The following is a 6226-nucleotide window of genomic DNA, read 5'->3' as shown; positions in this document are numbered from 1 at the left end:
TAACGGACTGAGCCTCGCTCCAAACGAGGTATGATGCAAGCGATGATATCTCTACCATCGGTTAGGGCATCGGACTACTTCTTACCCAGAGCCTGTAATAGTGGTATTTCTCCTATTGCCATTGTATCACTCCTGGGAGTGAGCTAAGGATATTTGGGAAGCAAGCCCTATTGGAGTGCTTAAAAAGATCTTCGCCTGGAGTTCCCTTTGGGAAGCCCTGTAAATTAGGTCCAGTTTCCTGTAAGGCAATGGAAGATCTAGTACCTGTTGCAGAAAAAGACTTCTTCCTGCCATTGCAGCTAAGCCCATTAAGTTCCAGTCTTCTTTTGGTCGGGAGTCGTAAGCCCTGTTTTCAGGAATGGAATCATAAGGGATTTCCGGATTGAGAGGTAGTTCACTAGTTCATCTCGGTAGAACACATATATGAAAGATGTGGTTGGGTTCAAATCCCAATGAGCTAATGCGAGGTTCTGAAAGAAGAACATCAAAGTAGTTACTCTGATGAAGAAAAGAGCTCCGAAAGTGAATCATCCCCGAGCGAGCTTTTTCCGCACTAAAGAATTTGTTGTAAAGGCTGCTCATCATACTAGTGTTCTAATTCCTTGGACTCCATTGGCTGTTGTAGTTAGGAGCATACACCTAAAAAAAAGGCCTATTCTTGATCCACCATCCATCCCTTCTTAAGCCTGTAACATATTTAGGTCAGCGGAGAAAGCGTGTCCCTCATCTGATGATGCAGGGGACCCGTCGACTTTCTCCCTCATTGGCTCGGGACGCTCGTAAGGTGCTTATTACGGGGGTACGGATACAACCCTTCATAGCACCTAAACTACGATTTTTCTCAAGTCTTACCGAAATCGGATTTCCTTTTCGTGCCATAAGTCAGCTTTTCAAATATCTATAGAATGAGCGCTGTGAGCTATCTGCCCCAAAGAGATTCAGCGAGTGAACTAGGTTTTGGTATTCCTTCTCGAGCTTCTATTTCTTCCGTTAAAGAAGATTCGAGAAAAGATGGAATAGGAAGACGTGTTTCCAGAACGAACAAGATACGGGTTGAGAAGGGGGAGTTAGCAAAGTTAGACAAGATTGGAATGGGCATAGGAACATGTATTGATGTACCAGATCGGCTAATGCTCCCAGGTTGATGCGATGTATTCCACCAGTTGACCGAAGACTTGATTATTGGTATATCGATCGGTCCAACACGGATTGAAATAGGAGCCGGTTCGACAGAAAGCTTTTGAAAACGCAGTGCACCCAGGTAAATAAGGAACGAGATGAATACAGAGGTTAAACGAGCATCCCACACCCGAAAGGTGCCCCACATAGGTCTTCCCCGAAACCCCCCAGTAACTAAGGTAAACAACGTAGAAAAAGCACCCATTTCTGTACCGGTTCCGGAAGAGCGAAGAAAAAGGGGATGTTTTGTTAATAGGAACAAGAAAGTGTTTATAGCCGTAGCGATATAAACAATAATACTCATCCGAGCCGCAGGAACATGTACATACGGAATACGAGAATTTCCACCTTGTTGAAGATCTAGTGGTGCTACCCGAAGACTTAAATGAATAGCCATCGCTGTTAAGAACAACCGAGATCCAATGAGAATTTGCGCGTAGCTTCTGGTCTTTGACATCAAAAAAGAAGGTTGTAATAACGAAACGGACATGTGAGATTTTGGTCCTAGCTAGTGGAACAAGAAAGACATGGATCTATATTCAATACACAATCAAAGGATTTCCCCCCCAAAAAATCGAAGAATTCCCCTTGCTTTGTTTTCGCTCCGCTCGTGCGTGGCACTCCTTGCTCGCGGGGCGGCATACCTAAAAAAGAAAGGTTTTGGAATTGCTTCTATTTTCGGTCAGGGGTTAGCGTTCGACCTTCTCTCCTACGCCATTCTCACGAATCCCCCTTATCTACTAAAATACGGGCCTTTTCCTTTTGGTTACCCAATAGAACAGGTTGTTGTAGAAAAAGCCCTCAAGATCCTCGTTTTCATTAGAGATCTCGTGGAGCATTTCCCGGTAGACTTCGGGCCCCTCTTTAGTGCCATAAGTGTCTTCGGCAAGATTTGATATTGCCTCGTGAAGTCGCTCTCTTTTTCGAGTATACGGCGGTAGCTTCCCTTGTATTTGGGGCAAGTCCGCGCTAAATAACTCCAAAAAGCGCTTTCGGATTTGCTCCCGAAGAAGATAAGTTTCATTTAATGAATTTATAAGATCGAATATTTCCATAAGGAAGCCGAGGGGGGGCTTAGCTTACAACAAGAACTGGTTGGCTTTTTCTTTTGCCTACTTCAAACTTTCATGATGGATTGGCTTAGCTTAACGATAGAACTCCAACCCCCTTATCCAACTACAACTCTTCAACTGCCAAAGAAAAAATGTATTTCTTTATCCTACTGAAAAGAAAGAATTATATTAGCAATATTAGCAATGGCTGGATCAACGCTCGCATGGACTCATTAAAAAAAAGACTATTTCAGATGATGTTGCAGTCTTATTTTCACATAACTAACTGTACACTTTTTTTTACTTTATTGGAAAATAAACACCGTAGGCTGTTTGACTCAAAGGGCTTTCGTGGTTATGCGCCCTGCCCCATTAGACCATTTAAGTGAAGGAAGGACCTTGAGTGCGCTTTTTCTTTTTTCTTTCTTATAGCTTTCTGTCCTAGCTGCCAGGCGGAAGGGAGTCCTCTGTGTATCTAGTATAGTAGACGACCATATCAATTCAATTAGATGTAGGTGCCATTCAAAACTCAAATCCAATTTCCTATAGAAAGAAAAAGTTCGTTTCAATCGAATGCGTAAAACTCATCATAAAGGCGGTGATCACTAATGCTTTGAGTTTGAGTTGGCTTCCGGGGTGCCCGGTGAAGAAGATGATACCGAATCCTCAAGGCATCCCTACTCCGTGGTGCGGCTAGTCACTATTGGCCAACTCCATCCGGTCGAGCTACCACGCTGATCCCATTCATTGCTTTAAAAAGGGGTGAAAGGCTAGTTAAAGGTCTTTTCGATAAATATAAATGACGTCGTATCTCCGGTCGAGCGGAACCAAGGCTCCTGGCCGATTAAAATAATAAATATATATGACCTATAAGATAAGGTGAGACCTCATGCTTGTAGCTTGCTGCTCGCTACTAATAAAGATAAAGAAATGGCGTGATAGAAGATAAAATTTTCCCGGTATCAACCCTTTCTTCCAGATCCTCGCCTCTATGGGCCAAATTACTCTCCTCGGGAGTTATCTCCTTGACTACACCCTCCTCGGCTTTGTTACCCAGACACTCATCCTGAGCAATCTCTTCCGGTTCAGCAGTGTCCAGATCTGGCATCTTTGCCTCTTCATGTTCAGGGTCCTCTAGAACCGCAAAAAGGTTCGGGCTGACTAGGTCCAGTTGGGTCATTTCACTAGCACAACTAGTGTCCAGCTCCCCCCTTTGCCATTGTCACTGCTGGTACCTGACCCCTTTTTCCGGTCCCGCTGAAGGGGAGTTAGATAGAGGAATTTAATCTTGGCCTATATATAATAATACAAGAATGCTTTTTCTAAGAGTATAGTGAAAGAAAGATTCTCTATCTTCCTAGTGATGGGTACCTATAATTGGCTAGCCTGCCCATCTTGCTACGATGACATACTTAAAAAGAAGCTATTTTGCTTCCAGGACATACCTACTATCTATCTCCTTTCTTAGACGTACTTAATATTAATAGGGCGGGTACTCCCTCTCAACGACTACACTAACTAGGGCGGCGGATCTGGTTTCGAATCTTGTTTACTTTAAGGGAAGCGCATATCGGAAACAGAATGGACTGATAGATCTATACACGAGCCGCTTTTTCTCTTATATAAGCTATAAAAAGTTCGCTTGTGCTGCTTCCTGAGTTAAAGATCAATATTTGACAACGTACTATCCCCCTCTTTCTATGGTAGCACCAGTATGTTTAGTAGTCTTATGACTAGCATTAAAAGCTCTCCACATATGATGCCAATAAAGAAGGAAGTCCAAAGCCCCTTAGTGGGAAGACCGGGTTTGCTAGATGATAGGTTGAACAAACTGGGTATAATATATCGCTTTTTTCCTCTCCATCGAGATTCATTCATTCTAGAAGAATTGAGGTTACCAAAATCATTGTCGTCTTTGACGTAATTGTTTCAATCTCTAGGTCAATCATCTTATAGATGCCCCTTATCAAGGGACTCCTTGTTACCATATAGCAACTCTGGTCTAGGTTTGCGTAGCATATCGAACAATCAATTTTCAACAAGATCATTGTTGGAGATATTCACTTATCACAAAGGTATGTATGGTCATTTTAGAATTCTTGTCTGCTTAGGCGTAGGTGTTACAATTTGGTATACGTTTACGCCTGGTCTTGAACACGTGGCTCCAGCTAGCATGTTAAGGTCTATAGATGATTATAACACCTTTCTGAACATGGATCGTTGTAATTCTTCATTCAAGAGAATGGGATTCATTCAAGGCAGCCGCATTTGAGGGCATTCTTCCACTAATAGCAATGAGTGAAATAAGCTTATATGGAATCGGCAGGTATGTGTCACGCACGATAGTTCGATTGGGAAGGTACCTGAGGTTAGCCAAATCACTATCTTCTTTTCTTGAATGAATAGATCAGGGTATTTGTCTAAGTAAGGAAGTAGCACCGGCGACAGTTAACTAATAGGGCTTTTCCCTCTTTATAGGGCTTACCTCTTTGTTCCTTTGAGAGTCATCAGAGAATGGGAGGTACTAATACCGGAACTCATGTCTTATGCTTCTTGTTTTCCTATACTAAGGTGTCCTCTCTTACCTGGCTTATTAGCTCCCAAGACTTCACTGCAGGTCTAGCTCATTTTTATGTAAATGAGCATTGATCCCCTATTGTGACATATGATGGTGTACCTAGACTTGGTGGTGAGCTACCTTCTTTCATACTGTCAGTGAGGGTAAACATACTGGATTAAGAGATCCAAGGAAATAGAGCGACTTTCCATAACAACAATACCGCACTATCGCATTATATACGCCATTTAGCGACAAAGCCTTTGCTCTAATGCCTCGTTACGTATATCGCTAGCGATAGGTTTTACATCTCGCCTAGCCTCATCTCTTGAGCCTAGTGGGCGCTGCACAAGTAACCGCCGTTCTCTTATCCGCTTGAATAGAGAGAATATCCCAGCTAGAATAGAAAGATATATAGGATAGACTAGGGAATGATTGGCCTTAGCGATTCTTAGCTATGAACAACTCCTTCTTCCTCCCCTAGACCTATTGAAGTTGCCTACCCTTTATGACTTTATGATAAGGCTCACTCGCTACCCTAAGCCCTACAGTTCCTTCGCTTACCGCCTAATCTTAATCTATTGCCCTGCCTCCAAGAGAATCAATGGCACCAACCGATTCAATGGCAGCTAGTTCCAGGGAAGCTGCTTCAATGGAAGTTGGATTGCCCTCCTTTGAGTATGAGTTCAATTGGATGAATCTGTCAAGTAAAGGTCAATGTACGTAGCAGCAAGCATGGTGCATTGCCTATTTCTCGCTCGGGAGCCAAAACAAAACGAACACGCCTGCTACCTACTGTACTGGACCCTCGACCAGGCATTCTACCTTTGTCGAATCGGAACCAATACCACTGCGCTCGAACAGTTGAGCGGCCGCCGGCCAGCAATTTCCGTGCACAGATATAGATTTATTCTTCATACCTGGTCCAGCCTCACAACCCTTCGCGGGTTGGTAAGAAGTCAGTCTTGTTTGGTAAGACGGAATTAGGCAAAGAAAAAAGAGTGCTCGGCCGGAACAACGGCCAACAAAGACCGTAATTACATAGATAACTGCTCCTCACCTTCTCCGTCTTTAAGGCAAACCGTATGGCGGCTGGAAAGAAAGACGACCTCGCCTTCTCGTAGATGGTGTCAGTGAGAGCCATTTTAGTATCCCCCGTTGACCTTCTTTTGTAGATAGAATCTTCAATGAGTGGAAACAAGCAACCTTATGTTTTCTTCGCTTGCTCTGCAGTACGAGCCTCATACAGAGCCGCGCCCCTTTCATATGATGAGAAGAAGAGGGGTTGAAGGCGGCTTTGCTATCTAAGCGAAGGGGCCGCCCTCTTTTCCGCACCAATCTTTATTTACTACTACATATTTTTTGGGGTGTATAGCTCAGTTGGTAGAGCATTGGGCTTTTAACCTAATGGTCGCAGGTTCAAGTCCTGCTATACCCA

At 43.5% G+C, this 6226-nt stretch overlaps 1 non-coding gene across 1 annotated transcript; it reads left to right on the top strand.

Annotated features, from left to right (window-relative positions):
* Positions 1 to 6153: 6153 nt before the first annotated feature.
* On the top strand, positions 6154 to 6226 carry TRNAK-UUU (transfer RNA lysine (anticodon UUU)). The gene has a single exon. It is a non-coding gene; the product is annotated as a tRNA-Lys (tRNA).

This window comes from Apium graveolens, chromosome 9 (assembly GCF_009905375.1).
Source record: "Apium graveolens cultivar Ventura chromosome 9, ASM990537v1, whole genome shotgun sequence".
Taxonomy (NCBI): Eukaryota; Viridiplantae; Streptophyta; class Magnoliopsida; order Apiales; family Apiaceae; genus Apium; species Apium graveolens.
This window is presented reverse-complemented; position numbering and strand designations above follow the sequence as displayed.